Source organism: Octopus bimaculoides, chromosome 9, assembly GCF_046866305.1.
Source record: "Octopus bimaculoides isolate indiv1 chromosome 9, ASM4686630v1, whole genome shotgun sequence".
NCBI classification, from domain to species: Eukaryota; Metazoa; Mollusca; class Cephalopoda; order Octopoda; family Octopodidae; genus Octopus; species Octopus bimaculoides.
Genome location: NC_142936.1, coordinates 73207090 through 73224237, shown reverse-complemented (window position 1 = coordinate 73224237; position 17148 = coordinate 73207090). Strand labels below are relative to the sequence as shown.

General features: G+C 37.8%; 1 protein-coding gene across 2 annotated transcripts in view; it reads left to right on the top strand.

Moving 5' to 3' along the window:
- Positions 1-17148, top strand: part of LOC106869093 (diamine acetyltransferase 1) — a 104822-nt gene that overhangs the window by 23034 nt on the left and 64640 nt on the right. Inside the window, exon 2 of one of the 2 annotated variants that reach the window (XM_014914622.3) lies at positions 1982-2039. The exons of the other annotated variant lie outside the window; for it this stretch is intronic. The gene's annotated coding sequence lies outside the window, so the exon portion shown is untranslated. The remainder of the gene's footprint in view (positions 1-1981; positions 2040-17148) is intronic. 2 annotated transcript variants of the gene reach the window in all.

Here is a 17148-nt window from a genome sequence, read left to right as displayed (position 1 = left end):
TTCTCTTAGTTAACAATTAATTCCAACAAAATAAATTGGTTAATAGATACCAGGGTAGCAAGATCACAAAATGACTGTGGTGTAACTCCTGTTTATGAGGTAGAAACTCCCTGTTATTTTGGGTATTTGAGTGAATATAAAATTTAGTAAATGGAGTAATACGCATATGTTAAATGAATTCTTTTATTTCCGACATATGTTCCGAAGATTACAAATGGTTCCTTCCAAAGTAATAAGTGATGTTGATAAAGATGTAATCTTCTCTTCAGGGAAATACATAAGAGCCAACTTAACCGTAAGACATTTTAACATTCGGTTAAAACTAAATATATTCAGCACCTAATGGAAATTAGGATCCCTGCTGGTCGACAGAGAAGTGCATGTATGTTTTGCATACATGTAAACTATGTATATATGAGCTCAAGAGATTGTGTATTACTGCAGGCGTTTGTTTTATAGCAGAATTTAGTTCTGCTTCCACTGCCATGTTTGATGTTAGGAAGGGCATCCAGCCATAAAAACCATGCCAAAACAGACACTGAAGCTTGGTGCAGTCTTGTGCCTAGTGAGTTCTTGTCAAACCGTCTAAGTCATGCCAACATGGAAAGTGGACATTAAATGATTATGAGTACATGAGGCCATGATCTACCTGCCCTACATATCATTTTCCAGGGCGTGATTGTATGTGTTAGTGGTTTATTTCAGCTTTGTCGTCTCACAAAGGCCTAGTACTGTAAGCTTGTACAGTGTCATCGCAATAACAACCTGGGCTGTTTTTCCAGTTTTGAATAAGGTCTTGATGTGGGTGGTTGTCCTCGTTGAGAGATGGTTGTTCTACATCGTAGCCTTCTTTTAGCTTTCACTATATTGCTTCATATGCAGTCTCTCAAGATTACCTCTCCTTACAAGAACCTGTTTCATATGTTCTCCTGTTTGTGTTTCAATAGCAATGCAGAAAGTTGATAGTGCAGGGCTGCTAATCCTATATCTACCACCATCCATGGGCCTGGGAACTGGGGGTGCAGGGGTACAAGCACACCCTCTTAAAATTTTTGTGGAGGGCAAAATCAAAATTTGCACCCCTACTTACTTTTCTAAGGTTTAGAAAACAGTGAGTAAAGCGTGATCTGTAAGAAGTAGCTTGAATTATGTCTCTTCACAAAGAACATAAATAAATCAGGCATGACCTTATTTGTAAAAGTTTTTGGGTCTGGGTTTGCACCCACTAAACAAATTTTGTTCCTGAGCCAGTGCCACCATCCTTTATTCACAACCAAGCTTAGGACCAGCTATTGTGAATCTCAAATCCAGAGCAAGGTTTGTTAGAGACGTTGGTGCAGGAGTGGCTGTGTGGTAAGTAGCTTGCTTACCGACCACATGGTTCCGGGTTCAGTCCCACTGCATGGCATCATGGGCAAATGTCTTCTACTTATAAAGCCTTGTGAGTGGATTTGGTAGATGGAAACTGAAAGAAGCCTCTCATATATATATATATATATATATATGTATATGTTTGTGTGTCTGTGTTTGTCCCCCCAACATCGCTTGACAACCGATGCTGGTGTGTTTATGTCCCCGTAACTTAGCGGTTCGGCAAAAGAGACCAATTGAATAAGTACTAGGCTTACAAAGAATAAGTCCTGGCGTCGATTTGCTTGACTAAAGGCGGTGCTCCAGCATGGGCTACAGTCAAATAACTGAAACGAATAAAAGAATAAAAAAAAAAAAGAAGTTTTACACATCTGTTTTTAGAATTTAAAAAAAAAAAAAATTATATGGCCTCTTTGAGTGTCTACAGTAATTCAGTTCTATTGTAATATCTCTTTTATTCAGCACCTTAAAATATTGATTTGTTACATTAACATGAGACCACAAATTTTTTTTTTGTTTGTGGGTGGTGGTGGTGGTGGAGAATATTCTCAATTATGTCAGTTCTACTATTTACTGGTATTTTGTTTCTTTATTTTATTGATCTTGGAAGGATGAAATCCAAAGATGACAGTGTCAGGAATTGAACTCAGAATGCAATGCAATGAAAGGTATTTTAGTCCAAGGCTACTATTTCTGCTACTTCTCCATCTTCACTGTGATTTATTTAAGAGTGTATACAGTACTTAATTCATCCTCATAATTTTACCATTCATTTTTCTATGCTTGCATGGCTCAGATGGAGTTTATTAAAGCAGATTTTTATGGCCGGATGGCCTTCCTGTCATCAACCCTCACCAGTTTCCAAGCCAGGTAATATTCCTCCATGACCAGACACGTTCTTACAGAATATTGGAAATGAGGGACAGATACTCATTTACAACTAGCGTGCAGTGTCATGGCAATCACACACACATACACACACACACACACACACACACACAGATATATATATATATATGCTTTTAGTTTCTGTCTACCAAATCCACTCACAAGGCTTGGTCAGCCCAGGACTGTAGTAAAGATATATGTCTAATGTGCTGAGCAATGTGACTGAACCCAGAACCATGTGATTGGGAAGTGAATTACTTAACACACAGCCAACCCTACACCTATTAGATAGCTTTTTAAAGTTCATGCATTGAATATGTCCAATTTGTTACCATATCCCTACTGAAATACACTCTCCTTATTTAAATGAATTTTGAAAATAAAGAATATAGTTAAATAACTGATGTTTGGAACGAATTAACATGAAAACTGTAAGGGGATATTTTAATTTAAATCACTTTGATACTCCAGGAGGCTTGTGCCATAGAACCAGGAGCAGCCTTGGCCAGATCAGTATCAAAAGGGTTAACACTAATGTTTTAACCCAGTGAAAATGTGTTGGGTCAGCATTGATATAAATCTATGTGCTAATCTATTTACCAATATTTATCATATCTTCTCCATCTATGTCTAATTAATTTGCACTTAGAAAATTTATCATCATGAATTTCCTAAGCATGTATTCATGAGATACACGTTGTCCTACATTTCAATATTCATGAATTTTACATATTGTTTTAAAGTTCATTGATCCATTATTAGTATTTGAAATTACTGAAGATGGAGAAATATCAGAAATGGGATCTTGGACTAAAAATGCCTTGTGATATTGAGTTACATCTCTGTGTTCTGACTTGGAGTCCCTCCAAGGTCAGCTTTGGCTTTCATCTTTCTGAAATCGATAAAATAAAGTAATAAAATGCCACTTTGTGATTGGTAATAAATGCTATATTATCCCCAACTTTCAATTTGCAGTCTTGTGTTCACATTAGAAATCAATATTTGAAAGCACTAAGTCACACAAGTCATAGTGTTGGACTAAAGTGTCTTGCAATGTTTTGTTACATTTCTTTATGTTCTGAGTTCAAATCACACCAGTAGAGTTGACTTTACATTTCATCCTTCAGTACTTGATAACACAAATGCCAGTTATCAGTAGGGGTTGGTTTGTTGACTGTACACTCACTCCCTCATCTGAAACTTTGTGCCAAATTTTTTAAAAAAAAATCAATATTAGAAGCAGCAGAAACAACAACAGTATTTACATTAATTTCTCTGTTCTAAAATCAAAGACTTGTAGAAACAATATTAATTTTTCTTCTTCTGGGGTTGATAAAATAAGCAAACAAGTTCTGTATTTGATTGACTGTATTCCACTTCACTGATGACAAACCTTTTCAGCCTGGTATGTTGAAGTTTTAATTTCTTTAATAATCCTGTTATGCCATTTACATATACACATCTAGTTATGTATGTGTTTTTAAAACACAACACCTCTAAAAGAGATTTCATCTGACAGAAACCATAGTAACTTGCCTGTCAACCACATATATATACACACATACACACACACACATATTCAGTATGATACATAGATTCTTTTACTTAGTTTACTTACTACTTACATTACAGACACCGCTTACTCACAATAAATAGGTACTTTCTGTCTCTATTTATAGGTAGATAAATGGGTCATTTGAGATTTTATTAAGCAGTACAGTATTGTTGACAGGGCGCCAGTCCTATTGCCTTAGGCCGTCTATAATCTCCATATGTGCATGTTTGCTACTGAGATCCCAAGCCCATGCTTTCTCAACAGCTTTTTCTTTGCAACAATCTGCATTAATGTGCTGAAAGTTTGACTGCATACATAAGTACTCAATTGTCATTTAAATAACCACATTTATACATGCAACAAACTATACTTTGAAGTAGTTGTATGCTGTCAACTTAATGTGACAGTCCCCTGAAGGGAATAATACTACTGTTGGTTAGATCTAGGAAGCTGCACCGCTTCCTGTCAGCCTTGACACATTTCCTGTGTCCTTATGTTTACAACAGTAGTATTATTCCCTTCAGGGGACTGTCACATTAAGCTGACAGCATACAACTACCTCATCATATCACTACTGCATAAATCTCTGACAGATTCAGAAATGTATTATTTCTAAACTATACTTTTCCTAGAGATGCAGGTATTGAAAACTTTTACATGTTTTCTACAACAAAGTAACTGGTTGGGTCATTTCATAAATAATGTGGTTATTTCAACTGCATGAACTAAAAGTTGGAGGGGGATGGGATAAGCTACCTGCATCAACTTGCTATAAAAGCAGGTAGTAATTTTACCTTATCCTTATTCTTAGTGCAGGTTTTGAAGAGAGTAGTTCAATTTTAAGTTATTTTTTCAAAGCTATAATGGAAGTGACAAAGGAGCATATTTGGCATACTTTGCTTTATGAGTTCAATAAAAGCAACAATACAATGGAATGTGCGAGGAATATTAATGCAGTATATGGGGATTGGACAGCAAGCATAAGCCAGTGCCAACGATGGTTCCAGAAATTCCAAGCTAGAAACTATAGCCTAGAAGACAAACCCTGCCTTGGAAGATCTGTAGAGTTTGATAAAGATGTCCTACGAACCCCAGTGGAACAAAATTCCATCGTAACTGTTGAGGAACTATTAGAGAAGGTGTAATTTGGTCATTCAACCATTCATCAACACCTGCATGCCATTGGAAAAGTCAGTAAATTGGGTCAATGGTTTCCACACAAACTTTCCAAGTCTAATCATGTGCAGAGAATGAATGTGTGTTCTTTACTGTCATGTCTCATGAACAAACCTTTTTTTGGATCGAATAGTGATTGGTGACAAGAAATGGATGCTCTATAAAAATGTCAAGTGCCAAAGGCAGTGGGTAGGGAAAGGAGAAACTCCAGCACACCAGGCTAAAGAAGGTCTTCACCCACATAAGGTGTTGTTATTTGTTTGATGGGTTATGAAAAGTTTAGTCTACTTTGATCTTTTAAACCCAAACCAAGCAATAACAAAGATCTGCTGCGAGTAGCTTGAGTGGCTTCAGTCAGCACTAGAAGAAAAACGATCATCTTTGGTTTCAAGACAGAAGGTGTTTTATCATCAGGATAATGCTTGGTCATATACAGCAAGGAAGCAGACTTCTTGACCACACATCCATGTCATATATTAAGAGATATTCAAAGCATAAAAATGAATAAAAACAAAACTGTAATAAAATATGAAAAGCAAAAATTTTATAATTTATTCAAAAACTGAAAGAATGTCTGAATCTCTCTCCCTCTTTCACTTCCCTCCTCTCCCCTCGTTCTCTCTCTCTCTCTCACACACATACACTCTTATATATAAACTCCCCAGATGAAGAAAGGGTTTTAAGAAATGTTAGAATTTTAACCACTGCATGGCACCTTGGGTAAGTGTCTCCTACTATAGCCTCAGGCTGACCAAAGCCTTGTGAGTGGATTTGGTAGACAAACTGAAAGAAGACTGCTATATATATATATATATCTATCTATATATATATATATATATATATATAATATATATATATATATATATATATATATATATAATACATACATACATGTATTTGTGTGTCTGTGTTTGTCCCCACTGCCATCGCTTGACAACCAATGTTGGTGTGTTTGCATCCCTGTGACTTAGCGGTTCAGCAAAAGAAACCGATAGAATAAGTACTAGGCTTACAAAGAGTAAGTCCTGGGGTTGATTTGTTTGACTAGAGGTGGTGCTCCAGCATGGCTTAAGTCAAAATGACTGAAACAAGTAAAAGAGTAACTGAAAACAGTGAAAAGTTCCAGACACACAATTGTGAGAAAGTGTTGCGTGTTTTTGCTGTTTCAGTTGCAGATTGAATTTCGTATAATGCCATGAGAAGTAACTAATGTACAAAACAAGACTTCATATTAATCAATGCATACAATTACAGTACGGTATCTTGTTTTAGGTAAAGGAGGGAAGCAGTAAACAATCAATAGATTATGTGAGGAAAGTTTAGTATCAACAACATTTACCCTCCTCTAAGAAAAAACAATAAAGTATGTAGAATTAGCAAAAAATTAGCAGTAATACCATAATGCCAATCTGAAATTAGATTTTATGTTTATTCAGTTCCATATAATAACGCCATAGGTGGCTTGATAATTCTCTTTGAATGATAAAGTTTATCAATAAGAGTGATAAGCATAGCAAGGTTCTGTGGAATAATCTCATTAAGACTGCTGCTAATTAAAGTGTCATTCTCTTGATAAACAGTTGTATCGTAGAATGAATGAAGAAAGAGATATTGTTGGAAAGGGATTATTGGGATCTGGAATCGAGTCGGCATTTCATAAGTCTGATTCTGTAATAATTACTATTTCACTTTGAGATATTGGATATTGTGATGGCTTGTAACCTGATGAGATAAATTGGCTATTTATCTCTTTCTTTATAGCATTTATCTGCAATGCAACAAACTCAGGAATGTTATATTCCAAACATTGGTAAACTTGTCATTATCATGATAATAATCCTTTCTACTATAGGCACAAGACCTGAAATTTGTGGGGAGGGGTAAGCCGATCATTATCATGATAATAATAATGCTGTCTTCTATAGGCACAAGGCCTGAAATTTGGTGAGAGGGGAGTAGTCAATTACATTGACTCCAGTGTTTCACTGGTACTTAATTTATTGACCCCCAAAAGGATGAAATGCAAAATTGACCTGGGCAGAATTTTAGCTCAGAACTCAGATGAAATGCTGCTAAGCAATTTGCCCAGCATGCTAACGATTCTTCCAGCTTGCCACCTTAATGATGATAATAATAAGTTTATTAAATACAGGGGATCAGGTGCACTACAGCTCATAAGTAAAGGTTAAAAAAAATAGAAAGCAAAAATATGATTTAGTTATTGTAATTTTACTATTAATACTGATACAGATGTACGTAGATTTGTGTTTCTTGTTGTAGTTTAATTTTAAAGTTAGTGTTTCATCCTGCCTATATTTGATTGAATACTACTATTGTACATAGGGTAAATGTGTTTGAAAGTTGTGTGTTTTGTTTTTTGGTATGTTTGTTCCCAAACAGCACTTATTTTAGTGCTGATGACACCACTGGATTGATTGGTACTGCCCAGGTGTTAAAACCATAATGCTATCTGTGGGGCAGCTGATGATGGAGGTATGTTGGATTGTTGGTATGGTTGTTTTTGTATGTGTGTAATAGTGTTATAACACATCCTTTTCATATAAGACAATTAAAGGAAGTCAGTAATGAAAGCTAGAAGTATGTGCAGAGAAAGAGGGGCAGAGACTGGAGGTTGTGAAGGTTTAATGAGTGTTGTGGAGTGATGAGGAGTTGGGAGATGTGATAGATGGATAGAGGAAGACGGAGATGAGATGTCCTTTACAAAACTCAACTGGCCCAATTTGGTTAACCATTCTATTCTATTTAATGCTAAATAGACTTGTGTGTGTGGGGGGGGGGTAGTAGTGGATCTAGGTTGCTTTCAACAGTGAGGATTCATTTATTTGATCAACTGAATTACCAGCTCCTGAATTAACATGTAAGTGGCTAAGTACTCCACAGATAAGTGTACTCTTAACATAATTCCAAGACAGAATCAATATGACACAGTGTGTGTGTATTCATGTCCTGTCCATGATTTCCAGGTGCTTTAACACCCAGTGCCTTGAGGGAGTCATCTCCACCACATCAAATCACAGCCTACTGGCAAACAAGGCATGCACACAAAGCATCTAAGTATGTGTGATCGATAATGTTTATAATGAATGTGCATGATATACTTATATCTCTCTCTCTATTCATCTATATGTATATTAATAGTCGCTATCAACATTTTCCTTCTAAATGTTTATATGTACTCTACTAAAAGCCATTTAGTAATCAGTCCTTCAGTTTGATGATAAATTGTTTTTATGTATAGCCTAACATAAAAACAAATTTTAACACACACACACACACACACACACACACATGCTGAGCTTGTGTGGTTAATAAGGTCACTTTGCAACTATGTGCCCTTGGGTTCACTCCCAGAGTGTAGCACCTTAGGCAAGTGACTTCTGCTATAGCTTCAGGTTGACCAACAGCTTGAGTGAATTTAGAGTGTGTGTGTGTTCCCCAATCACTTGACAACCAGTGCTGCTTTGTTTGCATTCCCATAATTTAACAGTTTGACAAGAGACCTTATAGCATGGTACTGGGGTCGATTTGTTCAACCAAACCAGTGGTTTTTCAACTAGGGCTCATATGACTTTTAGGGGCCCATATAGGATTTTGTTATTAAAATATATCTGCAATAAATTAATTATACTTCTACAACACACAAAACATTTTAATAATTATTTTTATATATTGCCTAATAATATTTAATTACAAAAATATGATAGGGGCTTTTAGACATGGAATTCAAGTAAAACCGGAACCAAAGGTGAAAAATGGTTGAGAAACACTGGATTAAACTCTTCAAGGCAGTGCTACCACATGACCAAAGTCTATTGACTGAAATAAAAGATAAATGTGTGTGTGGTGATTTCACTTGTGCCGGTGCCATGTAAAACGCTCTGAGTACACTGTAAAGTTGTTGGCGTTAGGAAGGGTATCTAACCGTAGAAACCATGCCAAAGCAGACCTTGAAGGTTTGGTGCAGCAGTCTTTTGGCTCACCACCTCCTGTTGAACTCTTCGACCTGTGCCAGCATAACAAATTGATAGATAGATATAGATAGATCGATAGATAGACAGACTGATAGATAGATAGACAGATAGACAGACTGATAGATAGATAGACAGACTGATAGATAGATAGACAGATAGACAGACTGATAGATAGATAGACAGACTGATAGATAGGTAGATAGACAGACAGACAGACTGAAAGATAGAAAGATAGACAGATAGACAGACTGGAAGAGAGATAGATAGACAGACAGACTGAAAGACAGATAGACAGACTGATAGATATATAGATAGATAATTTCAATGGCTGAAGACTAGCATCACGCTTGAAACTTGAAGTACTAAAGGAATTTGAATCAAACTGTTTGATCTGTTCATGTAACTCCCAATAAATGTGTTGAGTGCCCTTCTTTCGTTTGTCTGCTCACCCTTGTGTGTGTGTGTGTGTGTGTGTGTGTGTGTGTGTGTGTGTGTGTGTGTGTGTGTGTGTGTGTGTGTGTGTGCGCGTTAATTTCTCACATGTAATGTACAGGTACGCAGTTACATACATACATAAACATAAGCAGCCAGATAGCAGAGGACGAAACAGTGCAGTCTTCTTGTCACATGATCAATTGTGTATTAATCTTTAGTTGTGATTTTTTATTTTTATCTTTACTTCTTCTGTCGTTCATACAAACAATACTTCGTGCACTCTTGTTCTCTATACAAAATACATACACACTCGCGTGTTGATTTTAACAAATACGTATTTACGTATTCACATAAGCTTCTTTCTTGCTAACGGATATTCCTACAGATAAACGTACGTTTGCTGTAACAGTTTCATACCCGCCTTTACACACACGTACATAACACATACAGACTGACATATACGGGCATATTCACATAATTATACATACACTCTAGTTGATGCAGTCTGTGTGTATCGATTTTTCTTGCTTCGAAGACGTTTCTTCGCTTTCGTCGCTTTAATCACTCGCACACACATGCACACACCTACATCACCATGCCTATTATATCTCGTTTTTTTTTCTTCCCCCTCTTACTTGCTTCTCTTGCAGGTCAGCACCGTCGCCGCCAGAAGTACAATCATCGTCGTCACCTATTATCGAAACGACTACCATCATCATCATCATCGTTATTACCACAATCATCTTCACCCCCCCCCCCATCATTATCATCATCATCATAATCATAATTTATTACCGCAACAATCGTTACCATCATCATCATCATCATGAATTCAGTCTCAATCATTTGTCTTTAACCTCCATTATTTCTTTTTTCATTCCATCTCTGATATCCACAATAAGTAATGCGGCGAATTTTATCGCCATTCTCACCCATCAGTCAACGCTACTGCTAACGCACATACACACACACACACTCACTCACTCACTCACCAATCACCATCAATCATCACATCATTACCAATACCAGTATCTCATAACTACTACTACTACCTCCCCCACTGTTACTACTATTACCACTACTACTAGTAGAAGTACTAATACTACCACCACCACCACCACTACTACTACTACTACTACTACTATATAGCCACCTGATCATCATCATCATCATCATCGCCAATGCAGTTTATCATTATGACTTGCCAGCTCGTAAGATTTTCCTTCTCCTTTTCCGTCTGCCCCCCCCCTCTCATGTCATTATCACAATCATCATCATCACCATCATCGTCATCATTATCACCATCATCGTCGTCATCATCATCAACCACAGCAATAGTACTGTTACTATCAATCCGGTTGAAACCACCACCATCATCATCATCATCATCTTCGTTTATCAATAGTATCAATCATCGTTATTGCTATTGCTATGACTACGACCATCTAACGTCACTTCCACTACTACTACTACTACTACTACTACTACTACTACTACAACACACCACCACCGCCACAAACACCACTACTGTCACCACTACCACTAATACAGCAATACCATGACAACACTTCTACTACTACCACTACTACTACTACTACTACTACTACTACTAACACCACAACATCACTACAACTTCAGTACTTCTATCACCACCAGCACCAATACCAATTATCACTACGGCAACCACTACAACCACGGCTACTACTGCCAGAGCAGCTATAACTACTACCACCACTGCCATAACTAACAATGCTTCTACTACTACAACACAACTACCACCGTATCACTACCATCACTACTACTACTTCTGCTGCTACTACTACTACTGCTATTATTACAACCACCACTACCATTGCTGCATTGCTGCTACACTACCACCACCACCTCCGCCATCACTACCAGGACCACTGTTACTATTGCCAGAACTTTCACTAACATCAAAATGTCACAAGGACAATCACTAGTACAACCACACAACTACAACACTACTACCACCACAGCCATAGCTGTTATCACTACCACTAAGAATACTGTCTCAGCTACTACAAACTCTCCACTATACCACCACTGCTGCCATAACCACCACCACTGCTACCATAACCTCAATCACCATAACCATCACCACCATACTACCACCATAACCTCCACCACAACCTCCACCACCACCTCAATAACCACTGCCACAGCCTATACCACCACTGCCATAGCCTCTACCACCACACTACCACCATAACCTCAACCACAATCTCCGCCATTGCCACCATAACTATTACCACCACACTACACCATAATCTCCACCACCACCTCAATAACTGCAACCTTCACCACCACAACCTCCACCACCACCAACAAATTCTCTCTGATCCATGAGAGCAGAGAAAAGTGAATGTTAAAACAATGATGATAGAAAAACAATGGACAGTCTATTCTTTCTTCTCATCTATAGACACAAAAGAAACGGTCAAGGATGCATGAATCGGACATCTCTTCAAAACAAGAGACTGACCATTCTTATATCAATTTGAGGAAATCTATGATTACAGAGCAATTATAGGAGTAAAAATTATTCAAACTTTTCTCAAGAGGGAGAAAATACCTTTCTAATATTATTCTACCTGAAGGCACCGAGCTGGTAGAAACGTTAGCACGCCGAGCGAAATACTTAGCAGTATTTCGTCTGCCGTTACGCTTTGAGTTCAAATTCCGCCGAGGTCGACTTTACCTTTCATTCTTTCGGGGTCAATAAATTAAGTACCAGTTACACACTGGGGTCGATGTAATCGACTTAATTCCTTTGTTTGTCCTTGTTTGTCCTTGTTTGTCCCCTCTATGTTTAGCCCCTTGTGGGCAATAAAGAAATAAGAAACATTAGCACGCCGGGCAAAATGCTTAGCAGTATTTTGTCTGTCTTCACGTTCTGAATTCAAATTCCACCGAGGTCGACTTTGCGTTTCTTCATTTCGGGGTCATGAGCATTAGTGCCATGGAAAAAGCACCCAGCACACTCCTCTGTAAAGTGATTGACATCAAGAAAGGAAACCTATCATAGAAATCATTCCAAAACTGAAATACTGAATCAAGACCTGGTCTACTGATTTGCTTGGTCTTGTCGAACCATACAATCCATACCTTCATGGAAAGTGAATGTGAAATTTTGATAGTGACCAGTGTTGAGAACAATGTTGTACATAAAAAATGGGTAAAGACCTACTTCGGTCATGAATGACCATGGGATTGCACCTAAACAGTTTCCTTCCGAGGCACAAGTCCAGACAAAGTTGTTTATGGAAAAGCAGTAGTCGCCCATGCATACCAGCTTCTCCTTTCCACACCACTGATGTTATCCGAGGGAAAGGTAAAGGCTGATACACCTTGGCACCAGTGATGTTACAACTTGTTTCTACAGGTGTGTGAACTGGAGTAAAGTGAAATAAAGTGTCTTGCTCAAGAACACAACACATTAGCCCAGTTTGGGAATCGAACTCACTACATCATGATTGTGAGCCCAATGCTCTAACCACTAAGCCATGCACCTTCACTGTTGTACATACAAACATGCATTATCATTATTTAATATCCATCTTCCATGTTGGACAATTTGACAGGCTCCAGTGGGCCCAAGGACTGCGTCATTTTCCACTGTCTACTTTAGCATAGTTTCCATGGCTGGAGGCCCTTCCTAATGTCAACCACTTTACAGCATGAACGGGGTGCATTTTTCACAGCACCAGCACAAGTGAGATCGCCATGCAACTTGTAAGACTACAAACCCCAGAGAGGTAGCTTTATGGTGAGAGATAATGTGTTAAAGCATGAGAGGGGAACAGAACAGGTATCTTGCTGTTAAAGGGATATGTAGCTACTCACCTTTTGAAAAGAAAGGGGTTTGGAGTGGAACAGGGGGAGACAAATAGTGGTGATGAGGTATCTGTGTGCATCCAGAGGTATGAGGTGAGTAGAAATAAAGGGGAGACAAAGAACCAAGAGTTGGGATATATAGAGGTTTGCAATAGTATTTGAGAGATGGTGAGCAGAAGATTTTGAGAGCACTATTAACATTTGATACACTTATTTATTTATGTTTTGCTCACATTAATTATGAATGTAGTTTCGGTATATCCATTTTAAAAATATTGAGACAATCCCATTGGAGCTGCTTTATAGCATCATGTCAGCATCAGCATTTTACAGCAGTTCAGTATTAATTTCATGTTTTGCAAAAACACTTGTTCTTGAATAATTACACTTTCTAGGAAAACTCTGTTTATTATTTGCACTTGACAAACAGCTTCAAAATAATTTCGCTTTTACAGTAGCTGGTTAAGGAGAATGACGATAAGTGCTGACAACTGTTTTTATGGCTCATTTTCTGAGTTAGAGCCAATTGCTGTATTCAGTATTTTAATGTGCTATAACAAATTTGAATCATATAAGTTCAATTAGTGTGAAGCTTTTAAATAGGATTAATTATTTGTACTAATTGAGCTTTGGTAATTGGCTTTACATGGTAAGTGTGTGTGTGTGTGTGTGTGTGTGTGTGTGTGTGTGTGTACATATACAGGATATGGCAGAAAGACTGCCCTGATTTCAAAGGTTAATAAAAAAAAAAAACATGAAGATACAAGAAAAAACAATGCTCTCCACTCCAGGCCATGATGGGTACTACCTGAAACAGAAACAAAAATGGCATTTAATGAACTTCATAGAAATACAAAGTTTTCTTATGCATCTTCATGGGTTTTTTTTTTTTTATTAACTTTTGAAATTGAGGCAACCTTTCTGCTGCACACTGTATATTGTGCTGGTTGAGTTAGCCTCTTGCTGCTCTGAGTTTCACCTGTAGGCACACAGAATATTGAGGGCAAGTTGAGTCACAAATTACCTGAAGATCCAGTGGGTTTACAGATGAAACTCAGAGCTGCAAGAGGCTGACTCAACCAAAATAATATATCATTAATCTCTACCCATGGTATTGAATATTCTTTTGTCCAACAGTTAATACTAAATACACATGTAAATATATTTACACACATATATATATATATATGCACATGAGAAAGGCTTCCAGAATGCCTTCATATCTTAGTGTCTTATTGCTGATGCTAATTGAAAAACTTAAATGCCAAGTCATTTAATCTCTCATAATCTCTCTCACATGTTTTTTGTTTCGTTTTTTGTCTATCTTTCGTGCTATATCTCTTTCTATTTTTCTATTTCTGAACTTCCTCCCTGTATCATTCTGTGTGTGTGTGTGTGTGTGTAAAGGCAAATGAGTGAAAGGCTGAGGGTTGTCTGGTCGTGAATATTTGTAAAGGATATGTGTGTCTGTCCATGGTGAGGAATAAGATGCTAAGAAAATTAGTTATTTTGATTTGCTTGTAGGTTTGTTGTTTAGCCCAAGATTACCCTAATAAAATAGACCTGTATTCAAAAGCATTCTAACTAGAGCCATTCTATCCCACAAAAAGCACATGTACTGGTGTCATGCAAAAATCACCAATGCTGGTGTCATTTGTAAAGCATCTGTGCTTCTGCCATGTGAAAAGAGCTCTTGCTGGTGTCACGCGGAAAAACACCCATGGTGGTGCCACACCAAAATGCACACATGTTGATGTCACATGAAAAAGTGTCCATGCTGGTACCATACAGAAAAGCGCCTGTGCTGGTGTCACACAGAAAAGTACCCATGTTGGTACCATGGAAAAGCAGCCAGTACACTCTGTAAAGTGGTTGCCATTAGGAAGGACATCCAACTATAGAAATCATGCCAAAACAGACAACTGAAGCCTGGTGCAGCTCTCTGGCTTACCAGCTCCTATCAAACCATCTAACCCATGCTAGCATGGAAAATGGACATTAAATGATGATGATAATGATGATGATGAGTACATATGTGGGACAATATTAACCACTGCCTTGTGTCCTTTCTTTTATTTAAGATAATGATGTGTGGTTTGAGGGAGATTTGGCTGCTATATCTAGCAGATTGAGTGAAAACAAAGAGGGTTTCTCTCCTCCTTCCCCCCCCCACCGGCTTACATTTTATCCTTGCTGATAATAATGGCTGTTGTAATGGCAGCAGTGGTGTGGTGGTGGTGGTGGTGCTGGTAAGTTTAGTGGCTCTGGTAGTAGTGCTGGAGGTGGTTCTTGATGTAGTAGATGAGTGGGTGTCTGATTGTGGTAGCCCTTACATTACATGACAGTGATGGTGGTGGTGGTGATGATGCAATTTGTGTTAATGAAAGCAATGAAGTTAATTGTAGTAATGACAATGGCATCAATAACGGTGATGATGACGTTGGCAGTGATGCTGACGACATTCTTCTTGCGTATTTGATATCAGTGATTCTGATATTGGTTATGATGAAGCTAGTGATGTTGTTGACTATGATATTGGCTATGATGGTAATTGTGATGACAGTGGCTATATGATGTTGGTTATGATGATGCTACTGATGACAGTGACAACGATATTAAATTCAAAATGATATTGAAGTGATATTATAGTTATGATATCGCAGTGATGTTGAAGTGAAGTTGTGATATCGAAGTGATGTTGAAGTGAAGTTATGATATCGAAGTGATGTTGAAGGGAAGTTATGATATCGAAGTGATGTTGAAGTGAAGTTGTGATATCGAAGTGATGTTGAAGTGAAGTTGTGATATCGAAGTGATGTTGAAGATGATGATGGCTGTAGTGACCATGATGATGGTGATGATGATTGCAGATGTTGCAATGGTAGTGATGACATTGATGATAACCATTATGATATTTGAGACGGTGATGATGAGGGTTGTGGTAATTATGATGATGATGATGATTGCGTTGATGCTGGTGGTGATTGTAGGAAATGTGGTCATGAGGATAATGATGCTGATGTTATTAACAAGGTTGGTAGTGATTATAGTGATGATGATAGTGGTGGTGGTGACCGTTTGTCTTTATTGTGGTGGTGGTGGTGGTGATGATAGTGATGATGATGGTGGTGTTGAGGGTGATAATGATATTGATTAGGATCAGTTATCAATATGAGGGTGATATTGATATGATAACGATATGGATATTGGCTTTGTGATATTGATGATGATCGGTGGTGGTGGTGGTGGCAGCAGTCTTGATACTATTGGAACGTTTGATGATACATACATGCACATGTACACATGCATACATACATATAAATATTTGCATACACACACATGCACACTTACAGAGATGTATACACACACCCATATATATATACATATGTACATTCATAATCTGGGCCCTCTATATGTTTTATGAAGCCCTAGATTTCCATCCAGAAATTCCTCTTCAAGGCACAGGCCATATAGTATATTTTCATAGAAAACCTGTCATTGCTCCTGCTGTATGTCTTCCTTCTGTATGTCACTGATATTGTTCAAAGGGAACACAATGATTGATGCAGCTTGTTGCCAGGATTGTTGCAGTTGTTGCCTGTTCAGGTTGCATAGAACCACAAAATGATATCAATACTGCATGACATCCTATCCAGTCCTGCATCAATGCTACCATTTCAACATCCTGGATTGATACTATGTTTTGTTGACCCTGAAAGATAAAAATTACCATTGATCTTGCTGAGCGGAGAGACAGGACAAAACAAATAGTGCAAAGCCTTAACAACCTTAAACCATTCACTACCTTGGTGATGGTATCAGAGGTAGGATATCACGGCTTTGATGATGGTGGTGTTTATGCTAGTGGGAGTG